This window comes from Zea mays, chromosome 2, assembly GCF_902167145.1.
Source record: "Zea mays cultivar B73 chromosome 2, Zm-B73-REFERENCE-NAM-5.0, whole genome shotgun sequence".
NCBI classification, from domain to species: Eukaryota; Viridiplantae; Streptophyta; class Magnoliopsida; order Poales; family Poaceae; genus Zea; species Zea mays.
In genome coordinates this window covers 175,325,863-175,350,075 of record NC_050097.1, presented here as the reverse complement: position 1 = coordinate 175,350,075, position 24,213 = coordinate 175,325,863, and the positions used below count along the sequence as shown (strand labels likewise).

The following is a 24,213-nucleotide window of genomic DNA, read 5'->3' as shown; positions in this document are numbered from 1 at the left end:
TAAAGGTAGTTTTGGGTTTGTCAGGAAGCATGCTGTGAGGCATGGTCAATCAAGATGGAATTTGTCCCTCTCTTTGTGAGAGAGATATCTCTGGGCCCCTCGAGTGATTGGATCAAGAAATGCATGGCCGTGCTAGGGTTAAGAGTTAACCATTGAAAGGATTCCAATTCACAGTATCGAGAAAGAGAGGTCAGCTTAGAGCCAGACCAAATGTCGTGAGACAAAGGGAACAACATGTACATAATGTCGCAATGGTTCGTCTGATACGATCTTTACGTACACATAGGAGTTGACATGTCTTGCTAGAGGCCGCTGTCAATTATTGGGCCAAGTAAGAGTACTCGGGCTATGTCTATTTGTACGTGAACCTATAGGGTCACACACTTAAGGGGAAGGAAGCCTAATTCGGATTAGATCCGAAATTAGACTGGGCTTTAGGGTTAATGATGGGCCTCGGCGTCAGAAGCCCACCATAACGCCTATATAATGAGGGGCGGGGGTGCGGTTAAGATATAACCTAATTCGCCACCTGCAAACCAGCAGCCGTCGCTCGCCTCTCGCCCTCGCCAAGCTGCCGTCGCGAACCTAGCAGTTCGGTACGCGGCGCTTCCTCCCTGTACGTGTGGATACCTCGGAGGTGCTGCATCTCGAGCACTTGGACGAACCGTGTGAGGACGTGAAGGACGCCGGCGACTGCACGGCACTGCTCGACGCGTTCGTCTACATCGAGACGTCTTCCGCTGCTCTGCGCGTCTAGTGGTAATTCCATGACCTATAACCGCAGTAGATCTTGGTATTATGGGGTTGAAAATTTTGTTTTGCGCTAGTGTAGCCTCCCCGTAATCCTACACCCAGGGCTCGGACTCGGGCTCAGCCCCGGAAGACGACGAACTCCGCTTCGCCCGACCCCAGGGCTCGGACTCGGGCTCAGCCCCGAAAGACGACGAACTCCGCATCGCCCGACCCCAGGGCTCGAACTCGGGCTCAGCCTCGGAAGACGACGAACTCCGCATCGCCCGACCCCAGGGCTCGGACTCGGGCTCAGCCCCGGAAGACGACGAACTCCGCATCGCCCGACCCAGGGCTCGGACTCGGGCTCAGCCCCGGAAGACGACGAACTCCGCATCGCTCGACCCCAGGGCTCGGACTCGGGCTCAGCCCCGGAGGACGACGAACTCTGCTTCGCCCAACCCTAGGGCTCGGACTCAGCCCTGGCCTCAGCCGACGGTCTCCGCCTCGCCCGACCCAGGGGCTCGGACTCGACCTCGGCCTTGGAAGACAGACTCGACCTCGACCTCGGAGGAGCCTCCACCTCGCCCAACCCAGAGCTCGGACCGACCACGTCACAGGAGGCGCCATCATTACCCTACCCCAAGCTGACTCAGTCTACGGGGAACAAGACCGGCGTCCCATCTGGCTCGCTCCGCTAAACAAGTAATGATGGCGCCCCGCATGCTCTATGACGATGGCGGCTCTCAGCCCCCTTACGAAAGCAAGAGGACGTCAGCAAGGACCCGACAGCCCCGATAGTTGTCCTTCCGCCAGGCTCCAGCGCTCCTCCGACGGCCACGACACCACACGAACCGGGTGCCAAAACCTCTCCGGCTGCCACGATGGCATGTACTTAGGGCACTAGCTCTCCTCCGCTAGACACGTTAGCACACTGCTATACCCCCCATTGTACACCTGGATCCTTTCCTTACGCCTATAAAAGGAAGGTCCAGGGCCCTCTTACAGAGGGTTGGCCGCGCGGAGAAGGACGGGACGGCGCTCGCGTAGGGCCGCTCGCTCCCTCCCGCGTGGACGCTTGTAACCCCCTATTGCAAGCGCACCCGACCTGAGCACGGGACAAACACGAAGGCCGCGGGTTTCACCTCTCATGCCTGTCTCCCTCCGGCTTCTTCCCCCCTTCGCGCTCCGTCTCGCGTCGACCCATCTGGGCTGTGGCACGCGGCGACAATTTACTCGTCGGTCCAGGGACCCCTCGGGTTCGAAACACCGACAAAAGTCTAACCATCAAGGAAGGGTCAGCCTTGCCTCGGCAAAGCCCGACCCTCCCTCAGGGGCTAGAAGGGGAGAACCCCCTCTGCGTCAAAATTTTCCTCGGAAAAAGTCTTTCTGTCAGAACATCTTTCGCGCCTTTCGACTACTTCGATAGTGGTATCCTGAAAATGACGGAGTACACGTAAGGGGCAAGGCCGACCGAGCCGAGGGACTCCTACACCTCCGGGATACGGATACCTCACTCATCACCTTCTGCGATAAGTAACTCACGCTCGGATAAGAGATTCCGCTGACCGAACAAGTCTTAACGCTCGAAAACTTTTCTGCCGAAACGATTTTTCATGCCTTCTCGACTATATCGATAACAGAATCCTGCGGACGAGTAAGAGTACACGTAAGCGGCAAGGCCGACCGAGCCGAGGAACTCCTACGCCTCCGGGATACGGATACCTCACTCATCACCTTCCGTGAAAAGTAACTCTCGCTCGGATGAGCGATTCTACTACCGACAAACAAATCCTGATACTCGAAACAAGGGGAAAAGAAACACAGCTTTACAACACGACGATGATATGTTTGGGCCTCGGCGACCGCAAAAAACATACGCATACTACAGACAAACTGATCCTGCAGGTTCAGACATCAATAAGGGGGGGCAGCAGCACCCTCGGCGTCGACTCCACCTTCGACGGAATCCGGCCCGGTCTCGAACGGCGACACGGTCAGAGGATCTCCACCTCGAACGAATATGTCAGCACCGCGCCTGGGCCATCGCCGCTAGAGTCTCCTCCAGGAACCCGACCCAAGCAGACGGCTTGATCAGTCGCTCCGTAGCCTCAGCTAGCTGACCCCCGAGGACATCAGCCCGGCTCATGGCCTCGGTAGCCCGACTCCAGGGTTGGTCCCGCCAGTGGACGACCTAGCCAGGTTCCAGTCGCCGCTGCTACGCCTCCTCGGCCTGGGAAGTCCCCTGCTCCTGGGCAAACGAAGTTTTCTTCTCCAGCCGACTCCGCCTCTATCCACGCTCACACCGCAGCCTCCGGCACCAGCTCATCGCAGAGCGGCCGAGGGTTTTCTTTAACTGAGCAAGAGAAGCCTCGGGTGGCAAGGCTGACCAAGCCGAGGGACTCCTACGCCTCCAGGATACGGATACCTCACTCGTCACCTTCCGCACAGGGCAACTCACACTTGGTTAAAGCGGTCCAGCTAGCCGACAGGCGAGTCCTGGTGCTCGAAATAAGGAAGAAACACGGTATTGCACCCAAAATACCCAGATGTTCAGGCCCCAACAGCCACAATGAACAGACACCGGCACTCAAGGTGCCATTACAAACGGAACTCCAGTTCCACTCCCGCAGGTACGAACAACCCCCCACATCGGAGGGCCTACGGGATGACAACTTCCAGGTGGCTCGCCGCCGCCCACTCCTGCAGCAGCGACAACGACCTCCGCTCCGGGCGGCCAAACAACAGCAGTGATGACCTCAGGGCAGACGCTGCTGCGACAAGGCCCTCTCCCATGTCCCCGCTCGAGGGGCAAGGACAAGCTATCAAAGCCAAAGAGCCGGAGGCCCGGAGCGTAGATGGCGCCGACAATCTCGTCGGCGGAGAAGCCTTCTCCGGCGGCCACCACCTCAGCACTGACGACGGTAGCCACCTGCCCACCGGCAGATCCCCACTCAAGTCCTCCCGGACGGGTGAGCACCGACCTCCGCGCGGAGGCGTCGTGCCGGAACAAGGGCAGGACAACCCAAGAACACGAACGCCGCCCTAGCAGCGTGCGACGTTTGGGACGGTCCCCCGGTGCACGCGGCGCAACAGCCGCCCGTACGGCGGGCAGATAGCCACACTCCGCCCAGCGGTGGGAGGTGGCACTGGAAGCTGTGCCAGAGCCAGCGAACCAGGCATGCTGCAGCTGACGACGCTTGCGGCCAATCGGCCCCACGTTGTCGAAGTCCGCCCCCTCCGCTAGGCCGGTGAGCGCCCTCTCCCCTGAATGCTGAAGGAGGAGGTGGCCTGCCGGCCCGTACGGGAGGTAGAGCTCCGACTCAGCTCGCCCTCCGCCCTAGCAAGGATGGTGAATATCCTTGAAGCTGAGGGCGAGGCAGAGGCCGCAACCCGGCTTGCTTCTCCCCACCATCAAACTGGTGGTCACCGTCTTGGGTGACCATTGGTGAGGGGATGCAGCCGGGCTGCCTGATGAAAATCCTTGAAGCCGAGCGATGGCTGAAAGGTACCAACCTCCACAAGGTTGCGCTCCTCCCACAACGAGACAAAGACAACGCGGGCGCTCCCCATCCGGGGGCTTGGAAGGCGGAAGGGCGCGATGCATGAGGAAAGTGCGAAGGCATGGCTACCACCCAGGAGGTCGATCCCTTTTTAAAGGCGACTCACCCCACTCGCGTCCTCAGGCGTCGCGGGCTAAGTCTTCACCAACGCGCTCAAAGGTCCTCCCCCTACGACACGGGGGCTGGGTCCCACGCGTCATGCAAGCTGGCCAGGACAGAAGAAGCCAAACCGCCGCGCGCGGAGCGTGTAACCGCCCAACGGTTACAAGCACTCCTCCACCTTCACCTAACCCAGCGGGTGAAAGGGCGGACCACAATGCAGGCGGCATGCAACTGCACCACGGAGATGCACCCTTTCGACTTAAACGCACCCAGCATGGAGGCCCAGGCCCACACGTCATGTAACCGGCGCGCCAGTTACTACGTGCAAAAAAACTGCACCGCCACTTACGCTAATACTGCGCCTTCTCGACTGTGGAACCGGTGCCGCGACTCAAGGCAACCCTGTGCATAGCCCAACAATGTCAACCAGGCGCTTCGGTCATGGATCAGTCAGCCGTGGGAGAAGGCGCGACGATCGATATGGCCAAAAGTGGGCCGACAGTAATGGCGGCAGCAGGCGAGCGGAAGCGGCGGTCAAATCGTCTGCATGCTCACGTCCCCTCCTAGGGTAGCAGAAGAGCCCTCTCCCACGGCGTGAAGACGACGCGCTCGTGTTCCGTTCCTCGAACGGCTCGCGCAACGGCTGCCCCACGAACCACTCGTCCCGCCGCGTTAACTCCGCGGCAGGGCAGACGACACCTTTGGCAGGCGAAGCGGGCGACGCTTCACCTCCGCCATGATGACCGCGTCAAAAAAGGTGCACCACGTCGTTCAATTTCGTATCCTTTTCTTCTTCCCCTTTCTCTCTCTTGCTACAGGGACCGGGAAAGGGGATACTCCGAAAGGGATCCTTCTCTGCGAAGGAAGCGGGCCCCAAGCCCTCTTACTGATCAGGGGTTCGAAGGCTGGCCCCTCGGAAGGGTTCGACAGCCGCCTCAGAGCACTCGGGCTCCGCGCCCACTACTGGTCAGAGGTTCGAAGGCTGGCCCCTCGGAAGGGTTCAATAGCCGCCTCAGGCCACTCGGGCTCCGCGCCCACTACTGATCAGGGGTTCGAAGGCTGGCCCCCCGAAGGGTTCGACAGCCGCCTCAGAACACGCAGAGCAGGGATGACTCTGGGTACGTCCGATACATGGCCGAGGCTCGGGCTACGCTCCCGAGGTACCCTAGGACATTTCTGAGACCAGCAGGAGCGATTCTGTAACGGAATCTCATCAGAGGGAGGCATCGAGCCCTCAGACCCTATCAAATGGGACAGGGTCTGGCAAATCACCTGCAGGTACTTTTGGAGCGCGCCTCTAGGCCACTAGCCGACCCTTATCGAACGGGGCACGGGCGTCCACTCGGATCACCCGTTAGCAACTCACTGGAGACACCATGTTCGGCGCCCCACGAGGGCAACATGGCGCTTCCCCCCCCCCCCTCCTCCTTGCGGAAAGGCGACGAAGGGGCGTATGAAAAAAGCCGAGTCAGTCCTTGACCGTCCTCTCGCTCTGTGCAGAGGCTCGGGGGCTGCTCTCGCAAACCCGGCTCCGGCCAAACCGTTGACAGCGTCAACATACCAGCCCGAGAACTCGAAACCTGACCATGCACCCGGGTTATGATCAGATCGCATGAGGGAACAACCAGACCGGCCTAGGCGTCACGAAAGACACTAAGACCTCGGAGGAGTCAAACCACTCCTCCGAGGCCTCGGGGGCTACACCTGGCGGGTGCGCTCGCGCGCACCCACCGAAACGAAATACAACCAAGAAAGGCCGGTCCCCTTGCAAAAAAGTGCGACAAAGCCTCCAAGCGAGTACCAACACTCCCTTTGAGGCTCGGGGGCTACTGTCGGGGACCATAATTAGGGGTACCCCCAAGACTCCTAAACTCGGCTGGTAACCACCATCAGCACAAAGTTGCAAAGGCCTGATGGGCGCAATACAGGTCAAAGCTCCGCCCACTCAAGGGACACGGTCTCGCCTCGCCCGAGCCCAGCCTCGGGCAAGAACAACAGACCTAGGTGGATTCACGTCTTGCCCGAGGGTCTCCTCAAGCAACGGGCGCACCTTCGACTCGCCCGAGGCCCAGCTCGGGCAGGCTTCGCGGAGAAGCAACCTTGGCCAGATCGCCTCGCCAACCGACCGTATCGCAGGAGCATTCAATGCAAGGATCGCCTGACACCTTATCCTGATGCACGCTCCTCAGTCGACAAGGCCGAAGTGACCACAGTCACTTCACCCCTCCACTGACTGACCTGACAGGAAAATAGCGCCGCCTGCACTGCTCCGACTGCTGTGCCACCCGCCAGGGTGAGGCTGACAGCCGCCGAGTCCAACCTCAGGCGCCATAGGAAGCTCTGCCTCGCCCGACCCCAAGGCTCGGACTCAGCCTCGACCTCGGAAGACGGTCTCCACCTCGCCCGACCCCAGGGCTCGGACTCCACCTCGACCTCGGAAGACGGTCTCTGCCTCGCCCGACCCTAGGGCTCGGACTCAGCCTCGACCTCGGAAGACGGTCTCCGCCTCGCCCGACCCCAGGGCTCGGACTCAGCCTCGACCTCGGAGGAGTCACCGCCTCGCCCGACCTTGGGCTTGGACCGACCACGTCGCAGGGGGGTACATCATTACCCTACCCCTAGCTAGCTCAGGCTACGGAGAACAAGACCGGTGTCCCATCTGGCTCGCCCCGGTAAAACAAGTAATGATGGCACCCCATATGCTCCATGACGACGGCGGTTCTCAGCCCCCTACGGAAGCAAGGAGACGTCAGCAAGGACCCGACAGCCCCGACAGTTGTGCTTCTACAGGGCTCAAGCGCTCCTCCGACGGCCACGACATCACATGAACAGGGCTCTAGCACCTCTCCCACTGCCACGATGGCATGTACATAGGGCTTTGGCTCCTCTCTGCTAGACACGTTAGCACATTGCTACACTCCCCATTGTACATCTGGGCCCTCTCCTTACATCTATAAAAGGAAGGTCCAGGGCCCTCGTACGAAAAGGTGGCCGCGCGGGAGAATGGGCTGACGGATAGGCTCTCACTCTCTCTCCCTCGCGAACGCTTGTAACCCCCTACTGCAAGCGCATCCTCCCTGGGTGTAGGACAACACGAGCCGTGGTTCCCCTTATTGTTCCCCCTTGTGTTCCATCTCGCGCCGACCCATCTGGGCTGGGACACGCAGCGACAATTTACTCGTTGGTCTAGGGACCCCCAGGGGTCAAAACACCGACAAACGTGGGTACTCACGTTCTTAACCCTTTTCTAGAAAAAATAAAAATTACAGAAATGAAAAATTAGACAAACATAATATCACATGTAACACAAAATATCATATACAATACAGATTTCAAACACATGGATATATGTTTATATCACAAATTCACACAAGTCCAAATACATAAGTTCACAAGAATTAGAGATTGTACCAGTAGTAATACAACACACAGGAATTGAAGATGCATGCGTCCATCAATCTCTCAAGACTCTGTTCCTAGCTAGTCAGTATCCACCTATCACTAAGAGAAACATGTCAAGAATGGACACCCTAGCTCTAGGTGATGTCTAACTTCCAAAGACGACGTCCTTCATTCACTCCAGAGCTCAGTGGTCTCATGTTCCTTAAGAATACAACCACCCCCTTTTTTTGCTCCAGACTCCAAGGCTCCAATTTAGTAGTGTAAGTAGTAGCGCAGAATAACTCAAGTACCATGCATATAGAACAGTCCAGCACGCGACCCCAACCAAGCTCCCCAGGTGTGGTTTACATCAAACATCCAAGGACTGCACAAGCCATGGCTGCTTTCGGGCCAACAAGATGTCGCGAAGGGACTGTCTGCCATGCTCCGCGCAAAGATTAGCTCGTCTGTTTTGATGCTCTAGATGCAAACTGTGCAGTACTCCCCACCTGACAACAAATGAACATGTTTTCTGAAATGAGGATTTCATGCCCTCCCTTGAAATAATCTTGCTAACTTCACATATATGAACCAACTAGCACACAGACAATTCTGTAAATCAAAACTCAACCTATACAATATGTAATTCAACGTTAATCTATACTCCTTGGTGCGGCATTTAGGCTATCAAGTAAGAACGCAAACAAACTACTGTGTAAGTTTTTACTGGTCAATAACCACTTCAAAGAGCATCCCCTAACGCTAAATTCCAAAAGAAAAGAACATTTATTTATTTGCATATAGCCAAATACACAGCTAAAATGAACATATATTTATTTGGTCTTCAACCCTAGCAATTTTTACATATTTCTGTGAAGAAAAAAGCTTACCACCAAACACGAGCAGCACTGAACAACCCCTTTCCATCATAAACTACTATCCCGTCTTTGTTGTAGATGCCAAGAGCAGATACAACAGCTGAAAATGCCTTTTCAGATGGCAGCATGTGTGGTAACTGAACAAGGAAAAATATATAACCAATGGTTGTCAAATTTAATTGCAGATTCTTACCAAAGAGAGAAAAAGCAACTAGTTATATCAGACAGTATTAGTATCATCAACAAGCAAAAAAAAAGAATGCAAGTACTAAGTAGATATGCCCTGTTTCACAAATTAAACTATAGTGAACTGGCATAATTATGATAACCTTCATGAGGAATGATAAATCTATGTACATACAATATAAGGTGACAAGTCTAAGGACGAGCAAGGAAAAAAGTTATTGACTTCTGTCATCTTTCTCAGTTTATAAAGAATAGTTCAGATCATTTTTCAAAAGAAAAAAAGAAAAGAATAGTTCAGATGATATCCATTGATCTAACTAAAGTTACAAGCTGAACCCAGGGAATGTTCAGAAGAATTAGCAAGTGAGCTCTTATACCATCATTACAGAGAACAGTTCTGATTCCATCCAATACCTGATGTAATATGAAGCTACAAGCTGAACCAATGCTATATTCAGAAGAATTAGCAGGCAACTCTCATACTATAAGCACATTGCACAACTAACATTTCACAAGAAATTGATATGGGCCATCGAATCAAGGTTTGTCAAGGAAACTATCCAGGGCCAGCTAGAGCTACCCCGAAAGGGCCTAAATATATAGAGTAATAGACAAGAAGAATGGGAAAGGAAACAATTGGCAGCACATAAACTAGCTACATCAACCAGGTAACATTTTGAATGGCTAATTATGGGGCAACTCAAAATGTGGACATGTGCTTACCGGATCACAACACCTGAGGAAGTTACCACTGAACTGTGTGTATTCAGATCTATACACCCTTGTTTTAATCAAGGAGTCAAAACCTTCACGTGTCTCAAAGTCGCCGCCGTAGCATGAATAAAGTTACCTATTTTTCCATGAAAAGAGAGGTCATTCAATGGCCATGAGAGCTCCTTCAGTAGCGATCAGAGTTCCCTCAATATCTTTGAGAGGTCCTTCAATGTCTTCGATAGCACCTTCTATGTCTATAAAGGAAGACCAAAGTTCCTCAAACAAGTCAGATGACGAAACGGTATAATCGATTCTATCCAGAATGTATGAAGTGCTAATTAGCTACATTTGTGCAAAAGATTTCTTATCATGAATAACTGCTTGTGCACTATGCTTAATGCATTCAAGAATCAGTGTGTTGGTGAAGTTGAGCGCACGTTAGATCACTCTTCTGCTGTCATCCATTTGGGCTCAAGCAACATCCCCTGAAAATACACCTGCCAACTATGGATTTCAGGTCATTTGGAAAATAAGCAGAAACTAGATTGTTTAAAATTTAAAAATGGGTCTTGGTACCCAAAGAATTACACAATCCTTAAATGTTTACACTTCAAGGATACATCCGGAATTATACTTCAACATGCAGCTAGACAACCTGAAAAAAATACAAGAAACAAAAATCAAGGCCAGGAACCAAAATAGAGAGGGGGCAATGAAATATAACATAACAAAAGAAGTACATTTCTATACCCAATACAATCTCTACTACTACTTAAGGTAGGAGGGTAAGTTTAATCCTTGTACAAACAATTGCACGAGGTGGAGCAGTGGTCATCTGTGCCTGTTGGTACTTTAGAATGGTCCAGTCAAAAACATAATCAAACTGAAAACCTGCCCAATGGATAACATAATTCCGAGTTAGCATTTTTGCTACACTGAGAAATGCAGACATGGTTTAGTCATTAAATGAAATATTGGGTGTATTAAACCAACCTTCCCGAATAAAAAGGTCTCTGAACAATCTCTTTAGGTACTGATAGTCCGGTGCATCTTCAAAACGCAGTGAGCTATAGTAATGGAAGTAAGAAGCAAATCCGGTAGGATATCCACAGCAGAGAGCCTATAGTTGGGGAAACACAATAAGAACAGATACACCAAAGAAGGAAGGCAACACAGTTAGTAGAGAACAATGTGTGACCTCAGTTGAAGTAGCAATTTTCCTTTCGCTGATCTTTTCATACCTTTGTTTTTTGTTCCTAGCTTTCAGGCCCTGCCATGCAAGGCTGACAGTAGGCAAACCATGTAATAACCCAGACATATCAGAAAATGAGAGGTGAAACGGCGAATCATGTTACAGTAAACACAAACACGACTATGTGGGTTATCAATAGTAGAAGATACAATGTTTCCCTACTGGAATGAATCAGAAAATTCCAACAACATCATGCATCCGTAGAAAAAGAAACACAAGTGGGCTACATACAAAGAAGATAAGACAGAAATAATAGCGACGGCATATCCCTAGCACATCTGCATATGGCATTCTAAAAAGAGTGAATCCATCCACGGCAGCCGTGAGTCCAACCATTCCACATCTGTCAAGAACTTCATAGGACGCAAGTGGCGGTGAAGCGCTTTATCAAGGGAGGGACGACACAATAATCCAACAAAAATCTCGCCCCCTCTATACAAAACATATAAACGCCTCCTCGACGAAATAAGACTGCATTGGATGGTCGTATACCTACTGGTGTCCGTCCGTCTAGACCAAATTGATGGTCGTATACCTACAGGAGAACAAGAACAGGCTCCCTATATGTACACGGATTATCTTGGGGACAGGGGGACTAGATTGCTTGGTGAACATACAGAGCTGTGCGTCGAATTAGTACTGAAATCTGAAACTACACTAGGGGACTCACCTTGCTACGACGCGGCGGTGGACGGTGGAGACGAGATTGCGGGAGTGGAGGGGACGGAAGGGGGAAAGATGCGGCGATGCGGGGACGATGAGGAGAAGAGGCTCCTCTTTTATACCATACCAGGCGATGCGGGAGTGGAGGCGCGGGGTGCCGGCGGCGGGGGGCGCGAGCTGGCAGCGGCAATGCGGGGACGATGCGGGAGTGGAGGCGCGGGGTGGCGGCGCGGGGTGCGCGGTGGCGGCGCCTCGTGGCTCGCTGGCTCGCTCGGTTCATGGTCAGCTCGGCTCGGATCGGCTCGTTTGAATTTTTCACGAGCTGAGCTGACATCCTAGCTCGGTTCGTTAACGATCCAGCTCGCGAGCTAAACGAGCTACCATATTCCAGCAAAACGAAACTATATGCATATCATTTACAGAATAATTGATGAACATGTTATATATATGTGAGGAGTCTATGACCTATGAATTAAACTAATGATTAATGAACTATGTTTATGTGTTAATTTGGTCTATGCAAACATAATTATGGGTTAAACTGATGAACATGTATGTGAATTGTGAATTAATGAGTGATGAATTGTGCTAATTTGGTGTTATATTGACGTGGTTTGTGAAACTATGAGTATAATTACTATATTCTATTGTTAAATTAGTTTGAAATTAACTAAATAATTATTATTATGTATATTTTATTTTTTTCTGCTCTGACTCGTGAGCTAAACGAGCCGAGTCGAGCTGACTCTGTGGCTCGTTATCTTAACGAGCCAGCTCGAAATCGGGCGAGCCGAGCTGGCTCGTTATCCATCCCTAGCTGGCAACGGCGGGGCGCGCGAGCTAGCAGTGGCGGGGCGCGCGAGCTGGCGACCGGCGGTGGGCGCGAGCTGGTGGGAAATGGGAAAGGAGAGGAAGAGAGACACACGGGGTTAGGGATTTAGATTTTTGGGTTAAGTTCGACGGTGTCCATGTGATCCACGTATTTAATTTAAGAACGTGGATACCCACGTTCCTAATAGGTTAAGTTCGACGGTTTTAGCTAGGGCCCACGAACTTAATTTAAGAACGTGGATACCCACGTTCTTAAAAAACCCATGAACTTAACTAATGTAAGAACATCGGTACCCACATTCTTAACAAAACCCACAAACATTTATCAGTTTCTTGTAGTGGAAGTCATGTTGTCAAATGATTTTTAATAATGACTTTGGAGTGTTTGTCTTGGTTTTTTTCAGCTTCTGGTCGCGAGAAGCAACTGCCGACTGTCAAACATCTAGGTTTTTAACTCGTTTTAGTGAGAATTGTTTTGGTGAAAACCGTCCAAAATCAACACTAACACATAATTAGTCTAGTCGTCGTGATAGTATGAATCAATCACTTTTAAGATCCTAAACCCTATGTGCCTCTTCATCTTACTCCACAATCCCTACAATACTCAGATTATTCTCACAACCAGATTTTTAGAAAAGTTCGTAAAAAAGCCTTTGACTCCTTTCTGAATCCACGTTTACGGGGAACAAAATGGAAAAAATGTCCCCTAGAGACGTTCGTAGGTAGAGATGGCAGTGGGGCCCCGATCCTCGATTCCTCGCAGGGAATTCCTCCATTAATGGATGGGGATGGGGAAGGTTCTCCCTCGTAGGGATGTAAATAAGAAAAAATCCCTCCCGATGGGTAAACGAGGATAGGGATGAGAAACATTCCCCATCCCTGTTCCTCACGGGGACCTGTTAAACTTATATATGATGATATTTTGATGTAATATATAATGATAAAATAAATAACTATATTGTTAAGAGATAACTCGTTCTATAAATATGTTTATTTTAATGTACACATAATGATTTCTAACATATGACAATGTGTATAAGTGATAATGTTTTGTATTAATAACAAAGAAAATATGTCATGATTATAATTTAAGCAGGGATGAGAATTCCCGACGTGGATTTATCCCCGCAGTGAACAAGGACGGGGAATAAATACCTCCAAAAGTTTGTAGAGATCTACATGAGTAACTTTTTTTGTCACGGGGACGAGTATAAGGAGCCGAAACCCGACAGGCTGTTAGACCAACTCCAGCAGCCTCCGTATATGGACGTGTATCCGTCAAATTTACGTGCCCGCGCACTGTTCACTTCCCCAGCAGGCACCGTATCCAACGACGAAAAAACGGGGCAGGGGAAGGCGCTCCCTTTTCTCGCGTATTCTCTCTCATCCGCGCAACCCAACCGTCACCCGAACCAGGTTTGCTTCTTCCTTCCTTCGTTGGTACGACGACACCAGATCTACTTTCTTCCTCCGAGCTGCCGGCCTCGCGCTAAGTTCTGGAGGTTTGTCTCCTAGGTCGAAGGACGTCGCCCCCATCTGCGGCGCTGGAGCGTGGTGAAAAGCATCGGCGGCGCTCGACATCTCCCGGCAGCGCGTGCTCGTCCTCGGTGAAACACATTTCAAGCACAAGGTATGAAAGCCGCTACCAGATCCGTGAACCTGTACTTCATTGCATAGATTGTAGTTCGCAGCCTTGTTGATTTTATTGAATAGGGTTCGAATATTGCGCAGAGAGTTGCAGCTTCAGTGATTCGTTGCTGTAGGTAGATGTACCCCATGGAAACCCTAGGTCTGTCCAAATAATTTGGTAAACCAAAACAGATAGGTCCATTCATCTGTACTACATCGGGTGATTGTTTATGTGTGCATAGTTTTGATCCAATATTGTCTACCATGGATGTCGTTGCATCTTTGTTCATGTTTGTACAGTCCATCGTAGTAGTTCAACCTCTTTGCACATTGTTGTATTCGAGGTTGATAAAAAAAGTCCACTCGTACCGACAGAAACTGACCACATTCTGAATTGGTCATTTTCAGTTTCAGTCAATGGACAAAGACCCCCTCGACATGGTCGAGACTGCAGTTCAAGTGATTGAGGCACATGTCAACATCATTCACAGTCTTGTAACTGATGGGGTTGTCGAAACTACTTTACCTGAGTCGGTCTACACACTTAAGACCACTTTGTTTCAGATTGGAGATGTTTGTGACAAGCTTGAGAAGTGTGCATTGTCCATAAAAAAATATGCAACAACCAAGAGACAAGCAGTTGTTGAACATCAGGAACGTCAGTTAGAACATGACATCGATGCAACACTTGAGGTGGACTCACTGCCAAGCCCTGAGGCCATATCTCAAAGGGAAATATTGGAAAAACATTTTGGAATCGAGTACGATAGCGACCAGTCCTGGGGCTGTTGATGCGGATTCTGGAGTTTGACAAATAACTATATATAGAACTACCAGTCGTTAGGTCGTGAACAATCTACTATGTAGTCATGTCGAAGGTTGTATGTTGTAGTCAAACTGCTAGGTACTATTGTGTGTGTTTATGTTTGGATTTGTGGAACGATGTCTGAACTCCCGGTACTAGTATTCCAGTGCTGCTGCATTGCCTCTTATTACTATCACTTCAGTACACTTCAATACTAAATTGGTATATGTTTGCTGTTTGTTTTAACGCAGTCGTAAAATGGAGCAGTATACTGAGGGAGAACCTTCTCATGGCCACCAACCTTTTGTTTACACCTAAGGAATTGATTTAACTCAATTTGATGATGATGCAACCTTCCAGAACGCTTGCAACATTGACGTGAACTTGCAGGAATCTGAAAAGAATACTACTACTCCAACTCAACGAAACAGAATTGTTAAGAAAACAGTGACAAGAAGACTTGCAAACTACAGTCAGGCTGAGGATGAGGTCCTTGTGTCGGCTTACCTAAACATCTCCAAAGATCCGGCTATTGGAACTAATCAATCAGGGAAGTCGTATTGGCGTCGCATAAGTGAGTACTACAATGAACACAAGAAAGCACCTAACTCAAGAACAACATTCATTGGAACACAGGTGGGGTGACATCCAACAGGAAACCTCCAAGTTTTGTGCTGCTTATGACAAAGTTTTAAGGCTGAAGCAAAGTGGTAAAAGTGAAGACGACCAGGTTCGAAGCGTTTCCTTATTATTGCCCTGTGTTCCTATTGTGTCCTTCAAATTTGTAACCCACTAGTTCGTACACTGTAGGTCAAAGATGCACTACAAATGTTCGAAGGCATGCACAAGAAACCATTTAGATACATTCATTGCTGGTACATGCTTCAGAACGAGGTCAAGTGGACAACTTGGCTTTCCGATGCTGAAGTCCTTCATGCCAAAGTGGTTCCCAATGAGACAGACAATGTCAGTTCACCGAGTGATCCCTTTCGTCGTCCACCCGGGAGGGACCGAACCAAAAAAGCTCATAGCGGTAATGCTTCCATGAATTCGACAGCATGCATCGAGATGATCGAAAAATTCCAACTAGACCGAGCTAAGTTTGAAGAACAAGCTGCTACATCTGCAAATGTCGAGGGGGAAGACCTAAAAGAATATAGACAAAGGAAGATGAAGCTCTCTGAGGACATGTTCAAGCTTCAGCAGCAGGACCGCGACGATCGGATTATGAATATGGATTTGGACAAGGTCGCTCCATACGCGAGAAATTACTACTTGTACATGCAGAAGGCCATTTTGTCTAGGTTGCCACCACCACCTGAGCAATGATCTAGATATAGACGTGTTGCTAAAGAGCTTTTGGATGTAATAAGACTTATTTATTTGCGTTAGCGACTTTAATTCGAAATAGACTTCTTTGTTTGCTTCAGTTGTGTGTGACATTCTGCTTCGTTGTCGAAGTAATAAGACTTATGGAGTTTGCTTCAGTTGTGTGTGACAGTCTGCTTCGTTGTCCAAGTAATATGACTTATATGTTTGCTTCAGTTGTTCGCGAATATGGATTTGTTTGCTTCACTTGGTCGAACCTGGCATGACAGCCGACTCTGCTGTTTTCCAGAAACCATTTTACCTACGCGTGTTTGTTGTCTCTCTTGTTTACCAGAAACCTACAATATGACCAGCTGTGTCTATTGGACATGAACCTGGCAAGACAGTTGTGTCTTTTGTTCATCAGAAACCTATGTCACAAGTTGTCTGAACAATATATATATATATATTTAAAGCACTTGATAACTCTGTTACAAAAGGCTGATTTGGTCACAGCAGATTGGCACAGTACATAATTCAAATATAGTGCACTTGATAGCTCTGTTACAAAAGGTTGTTTTGCTCACAGTACATAATTCAACTACTAATGCAGAACCTTGACTTGAGTCACCTGGCAAACAACATATCTGCAAAGTAAGCAAAAAAATTATTAGTGGACTAGAATAGAAACAAACATTTAGTACCATCTGAGTTCATAATTGTTACCTTGCCTCACATGTTCCCATGCTTGTTCCACACATGCTCAATTAGATCATTCTTCAATTTTTCATTGGCTGATTTGCACCTAATCTCGTTGTGTTTTTCAATAAGTTGTACAATTTTCGGAACATCTCTGGTATTAGGAATGTGAAGTCTTGTCGCTGCATCGTAGTCAACCCCTTCTAGACGTGGAAAGTGCCTTTCAACTTGCACAGACATATTATGCAATATGACAACACAATCTACTATGAACTTCAAATCTACCAGATGCCATAAACATGCAGGACCTTTAATTATTGCGTATTGACCTTGAAGAACGCCGAAGCAACGCTCGACGTCTTTTCGATACTCTGCTTGTTTCATAGTGAAGAGTCGTTGCTTGTTGCTAACAGCTGATGGTACTCCACTAATTAAAGTTGCCCAAGGAGGGTAAATTCCATCACACAAGTAATAAGGCATATCATATTGCGTGTCGTTAACTACATAGGTAACAGGAGGAACATCACCTGTGGCTATGCTATCGAAGACTAGTGATCTGTGAAGAACATTTATGTCGTTGCAAGAACCAGGCAAACCAAAAAATGCGTGCCATATCCAAAGATCATGTGATGCTATTGCTTCGAGAATCAGTGTTGGTTTTTTGAAATGGCCACGATAACTCCCTTGCCATGCAGTGGGGCCACGTTCCCACTCCCAGTGCATGCAATTTATGCTTCCTAGCATCCCAGGGAAACCTCTTTGCTGTGCTACTTGTAGGAGACCAGCTATGTCATGGTTGTTTGGCTTCCGAAGGAACTCATTACCAAACAACTGCACAATTGTCCGAGTGAAATGGCCAACTGTTTCAAGAATAGTACTTTCGCCCATGCGTAAGTACTCGTTGAGGCTATCGGCTGGACCTCCGTAGGCTAGCATCTGAATTGCTGCAGTTACCTTCTGTATGGTGTGAAATCCTGGCACGTTGGCAGCATTATACGATTGCCTGAAATATGGGTTTGCCGCTTCGAGAGCCTGACAGATGTTGTGGAACATAGCCTTCGTCATCCGAAACCGTCGTCTGAATATGTCGTCATGTACACTGGGTTGTCGGAGAAATAATCTTGCATGAGTCTGACATAACCGGATCCCCTGTCCCGGTTTATAACACGACGACCGACAACTGACCCTCTATGTACATGTGTCTCCTCATCTTCGTCTTCAACCATGGACGAATGTAGCATATGGAGAATGTGTTCGTCGTCGTACATTCGTCGGACATGTCGTCGGTGCCTATCCGAATTAGAGGTCGACATGAATCTGCCAAATCCCTTTCAAACAGTCGACATGGCAACTCCGAATTTAGTACTAAACCCTAAACACAAAATCGCTGAATGTTGCGCATAGAGTGGACATGTAATGATGAACTCGCATCTGCCGGGAAAATGGAGAATTTTTGAACACGACCAACAACATACCGGCGAGATTGTGGCGCCGGAGTGTAGGCGCGGCCGAGCCGGAGACGATGCGGAGCTGAAATCCGCCGGAGAGTAGCCGCTGTCGAGGTCCGGAGACGAGGCGGAGCTGCAATCCGCCGGAGGATACCTGATAGTCGCCTAGAGGGGGGTGAATAGGGCGAAACTGAAATTTACAAATATAAACACAACTACAAGCCGGGTTAGCGTTAGAAATAAAAACGAGTCCGCGAGAGAGGGTGCAAAACAAATCTCAAGCAAATAGGGAGTGTGACACAAGGATTTGTTTTACCGAGGTTCGGTTCTTGCAAACCTACTCCCCGTTGAGGTGGTCACAAAGACCGGGTCTCTTTCAACCCTTTCCCTCTCTCAAACGGTCCTTCCGACCGAGTGAGCTTCTCTTCTCAAATCAAAACCGGGAACAAAACTTCCCCGCAAGGGCCACCACACAATTGGTGCCTCTTGCCTTGATTACAATGGAGTTTTGATCACAAGAACAAGTGAGAAAGAAAAGAAGCAATCCAAGTGCAAGAGCTCAAGAGAACACAACAAATCACTCTCGCTAGTCACTAAAGCTTTTGTGGAATTTGGGAGAGGATTTGATCACTTGGGTGTGTCTTGTATTGAATGCCTAGCTCTTGTAAGTGGTTGGAAGCTGGAAAACTTGGATGCAATGAATGGTGGGGTGGTTGGGGTATTTATAGCCCCAACCACCAAACTAGCCGTTTGGTGGGGCTATTTGTCGTATGGTGCACCGGACAGTCCGGTGTACACCGGACATGTCCGGTGCGCCAGCCACGTCACCAAACCCGTTGGGATTCGACCGTTGGAGTCCTGTCTTCTGGGCCCGCCTGGATGTCCGGTGGCGCACCGGACATGTACTGTAGAGTGTCCGGTGCGCCAGCATGGGCGTGCCTGACTTCTGCGCGCGCTGGCGCGCATTTAATGCGCTGCAGGTAGCCGTTGGCGCCGAAGTAGCCGTTGCTCTGCTGGTTCACCGGACAGTCCGGTGTACACCGGACAGTCCGGTGAATTATAGCGGAGCAATTTCCCGAGGCTGGCGAGTTCCTGAGGCCGCTCTTCCTTGGAGCACCGGACAGTCCGGTGAATTATAGCGAAGTGCCTCTGAAAATTCCCGAAGGCGACGAGTTTGAGTTGGAGTCCTCTGGTGCACCGGACACTGTCTGGTGGCGCACCGGACACTGTCCGGTGTACACCGGACAGTCCGGTGCCCCAGACCAGAGGTGCCTTCGGTTGTCTCTTTGCTCCTTTGTTGATCCCAATACTTGAACTTTTTATTGGCTAAGAGTGAACCTTTTACACCTGTATAATTTATACACTAGGGCAAACTAGTTAGTCCAATTGTTTGTGTTGGGCAATTCAACCACCAAAATTATTTAGGAACTAGGTGTATGTGTGAGCACCTAGAGGGGGGTGAATAGGTGATCCTGTGAAACTTGAAAACTTAAGCCAAAAAAACTTGATTAATCGTTAGCACAATAATTGCCAAGTGGCTAGAGAGGAGTCAAAACACAATAACCACAAGAAATCAATCACAGAGATGGCACGGTGGTTATCCCGTGGTTCGTCCAAGTACAAAACTTGCCTACTCCACGTTGTGGCGTCCCAACGGACGAGAGTTGCACTCAACTCCTCTCAAGTGATCCAATGATCAACTTGAATACCACAGTGTTCTTCTTTACTATAATCTTTTCCCGTTTGCGAGGAATCTCCACAACTTGGAGTCTCTCACCCTTACAATTGAAGTTCACAAAGAAGTACGGAGTAAGGGAGGGAAGCAACACACACAAATCCTCAGCAAGATACGCACACACACGGCCAAGAATCGAGCTCAAATGACTATCTCAAAGTTCTCACTAGAACGGAGCTCGAATCACTGAGAATGACAAACGAATGCGCAAAGACTGAGTGTGGATGATCAAGAATGCTCTTAGGTTGCTTGGTGTTCTCCTCCATGCGCCTAGGGGTCCCTTTTATAGCCCCAAGGCAGCTAGGAGCCGTTGAGAGCAAATCTGGAAGGCTGATCTTGCCTTCTGTCGACTGGTGCACCGGACAGTCCGGTGCACACCGGACACTGTCCGGTGCCCGATTTCTTTCCTTAAACGCGCAGCCGACTGTTTGCCGCCAGAGAGCCGTTGGCGCACCGGACATGTCCGGTGCACACCGGACAGTCTGGTGCCCCCTTCTAGCCGTTGGCTCGGCCACGTGTCCCGCGCAGATCGCGCGGCCGACCGTTGGCCCGGCCGACCGTTGGCTCACCGGACAGTCCGGTTCTCACCGGACAGTCCGGTGAATTATAGCCGTACGTCGTCGGCGAATTCCCGAGAGCGGCCACTTCACGCCGAGTCAGCCTGGCGCACCGGACACTGTCCGGTGCACCACCGGACAGTCCGATGTGCCAGACTGAGCTGAGTCTTGGCTGTACACAGCCAAGCCTTTTTCACCTCTTTTCTTTTCTTCTTCTTTCTGTTTCTAACACTTAGACAAGTATATTAGTACACAAAACTAATGTACTAAGGCTTAGAAACATACCTTTACTCTTGATTTGCACTTTGTCCATCCATGAGCATAAATTCACATTTAAGCACTTGTGTTGGCACTCAATCACCAAAATACTTAGAAATGGCCCAAGGGCACATTTCCCTTTCAATCTCCCCCTTTTTGGTGATTTATGCCAACACAACATAAAGCAACTAGAACAAGTGCAATATCACTTCAAATAAAACTCAAATTTATTTTGATTCAATCTTGGCATATATGGATCATCCTTTGCCACCACTTGGTTTGTTTTTGCAAATCAAACTCAAATCTCTATCTCTAAGTCAAACACACATGTTGAAGCTTAAAGAGAGTCATTCCAAAAGAGATTGATCAAAGATTTCAAAAACTCCCCCTATTTCCCATAATCAACACTTCTCCCCACAAGAGGCCACCTTTTGACAAAAGAGACAATGCAAGAGTTTTGACAAAACAAAAAGCTCTATTTTCAAAATTTCTCAAGTGGTAGCTGATCCATTTATTGCTTTGGCCTTTATTTTCTCCCCCTTTGGCATCAATCACCAAAACGGGATCAATCTTGGCCCTACAACCCCATTGCCTCACCAAAATCTTCAATTAAGAGCAGATGGCAATAAGAGTTCATGAGATGAACTTGGAATAAGTTACCCTCTCATCGGAGTGCAGTGGAAGTCTTTCATGGTCCAAGTCCACCTTTTCCCTTTCAATTCTCCTTCGAGACTAAAGCAAGCAAACTCAAGCATATGGTTAGTCTCAAAGGGTCAAGTTGTAACACAACTCCCCCTAAATATGTGCATCACTTACACAAGGACTTGTGAGGTCCAGGGAATGTTTGTACAACTTGAGCACCACAATAAGCAACAAAATGCAGAATGAACATGATCAAAGGCATAAACACATGTATGCTACAATTCAATCCAAGTTCCACGAATCTAAGACATTTAGCTCACTACGCAGCCTGCAAAAGGTCTTCTCATCTAGAGGCTTGGTAAAGATATCGGCTAGCTGGTTCTCGGTGCTAACATGAAACACTTCGATATCTCCCTTTTGCTGGTGGTCTCGCAGAAAGTGATGCCGGATGTCAATGTGCTTTGTGCGGCTGTGTTCAACAGGATTTTCCGCCATGCGGATAGCACTCTCATTGTCACATAGGAGTGGGACTTTGCTCAGATTGTAGCCAAAGTCCCGGAGGGTTTGCCTCATCCAAAGTAGTTGCGCGCAACACTGTCCTGCTGCAACATACTCGGCCTCAGCGGTGGATAGGGCAACGGAAGTTTGTTTCTTAGAGTTCCACGACACCAGGGACCTTCCTAAGAATTGGCACGTCCCCGATGTACTCTTACTATCGACCTTACATCCAGCATAGTCGGAGTCTGAGTATCCAACCAAGTCAAAGGTAGACCCCTTTGGATACCAGAGCCCGAAGCAAGGCATAGCAACCAAATATCTAAGAATTCGCTTCACCGCCACTAAGTGACACTCCTTAGGATCGGATTGAAATATAGCACACATGCATACGCTAAGCATAATATCCGGTCTACTAGCACATAAATAAAGTAAAGACCCTATCATTGACCGGTATGCTTTTTGATCAACGGACTTACCTCCTTTGTTGAGATCGGCGTGTCCGTCGGTTCCCATCGGAGTCTTTGCGGGCTTGGCGTCCTTCATCCCAAACCGCTTTAGCAGATCTTGCGTGTACTTCGTTTGGGAGATGAAGGTGCCATCCTTGAGTTGCTTCACTTGGAACCCAAGGAAGTAGTTCAACTCGCCCATCATCGACATCTCGAATTTCTGTGTCATTACCCTGCTAAACTCTTCACAAGACTTTTGGTTAGTAGAACCAAATATTATGTCATCGACATAAATTTGGCACACAAACAAATCACCATCACATGTCTTTGTAAAAAGAGTTGGATCGGCTTTCCCAACCTTGAAAGCATTAGCAATTAAGAAGTCTCTAAGGCATTCATACCATGCTCTTGGGGCTTGCTTAAGTCCATAGAGCGCCTTAGAGAGCTTACACACGTGGTCGGGGTACCGTTCATCCTCGAAGCCAGGGGGTTGCTCCACGTACACCTCCTCCTTGATTGGCCCATTGAGGAAAGCGCTCTTCACATCCATTTGGTATAACCTGAAAGAATGGTGAGCGGCATATGCTAGCAAGATACGAATTGATTCTAGCCTAGCCATAGGAGCAAACGTCTCCTCAAAGTCCAAACCTGCGACTTGGGCATAACCTTTTGCCACAAGTCGAGCCTTGTTCCTCGTCACCACCCCGTGCTCGTCCTGTTTGTTGCGGAACACCCACTTGGTTCCCACAACATTTTGCTTGGGACGAGGCACCAGTGTCCAAACTTCATTGCGCTTGAAGTTGTTGAGTTCCTCCTGCATGGCCAAAACCCAATCCGGATCTAGCAAGGCCTCCTCTACCCTGAAAGGCTCAATAGAAGAGACAAAGGAGTAATGCTCACAAAAATTAACTAATCAAGATCGAGTAGTTACTCCCTTGCTAATGTCACCCAAAATTTGGTCGACGGGATGATCCCTTTGAATCACCGCTCGAACTTGGGTTGGAGGTGCCGGTTGCGCTTCTTCCTCCATCACGTGATCATCTTGCGCTCCCCCTTGATCACATGCCTCCTTTTGATGAACCTATTCATCGTCTTGAGTTGGGGGATGCACCGTTGTTGAGGAAGAAGGTTGATCTCGTTCATCTTGTTCCTGTGGCCGCACTTCTCCAATCGCCATGGTTCGTATAGCGGCCGTCGGAACATCTTCTTCATCTACATCATCACAATCAACAACTTGCTCTCTTGGAGAGCCATTAGTCTCATCAAATACAACGTCGCTAGAGACTTCAACCAAACCCGATGATTTGTTGAAGACTCTATACGCCTTTGTATTTGAGTCATAACCTAACAAAAACCCTTCTACAGCTTTGGGAGCAAACTTAGAATTTCTACCCTTCTTCACTAGAATGTAGCATTTGCTCCCAAATACACGAAAGTAAGATACATTGGGTTTGTTACCGGTTAGAAGCTCATACGAAGTCTTCTTGAGGAGGCGATGAAGGTAGACCCTGTTGATGGCGTGGCAAGCCGTGTTCACAGCTTCCGACCAAAAACGTTCGGGGGTCTTGAATTCTCCAAGCATCGTCCTTGCCATATCGATTAGCGTCCTGTTCTTCCTCTCTACCACACCATTTTGTTGTGGTGTGTAGGGAGCGGAGAACTCGTGCTTGATCCCCTCCTCCTCAAGGAACTCCTCCACTTGAAGGTTCTTGAACTCGGACCCGTTGTCGCTCCTTATCTTCTTCACCTTGAGCTCAAACTCATTTTGAGCTCTCCTGAGGAAGCGCTTCAGGGTCCCTTGGGTTTCAGACTTATCCTGCAAAAAGAACACCCAAGTGAAGCGGGAAAAGTCATCAACAATAACTAAACCATACTTACTTCCTCCTATG

General features: G+C 49.2%; 1 long non-coding RNA gene across 1 annotated transcript; it reads right to left on the bottom strand.

Moving 5' to 3' along the window:
* Positions 1-10,242: 10,242 nt before the first annotated feature.
* Positions 10,243-10,640, bottom strand: LOC103647324 (uncharacterized). The gene is made up of 2 exons (XR_002267670.1): positions 10,547-10,640; positions 10,243-10,444 (listed from the first exon to the last, which is right to left on the bottom strand). It is a non-coding gene; the product is annotated as an uncharacterized lncRNA (long non-coding RNA).
* Positions 10,641-24,213: the final 13,573 nt, after the last annotated feature.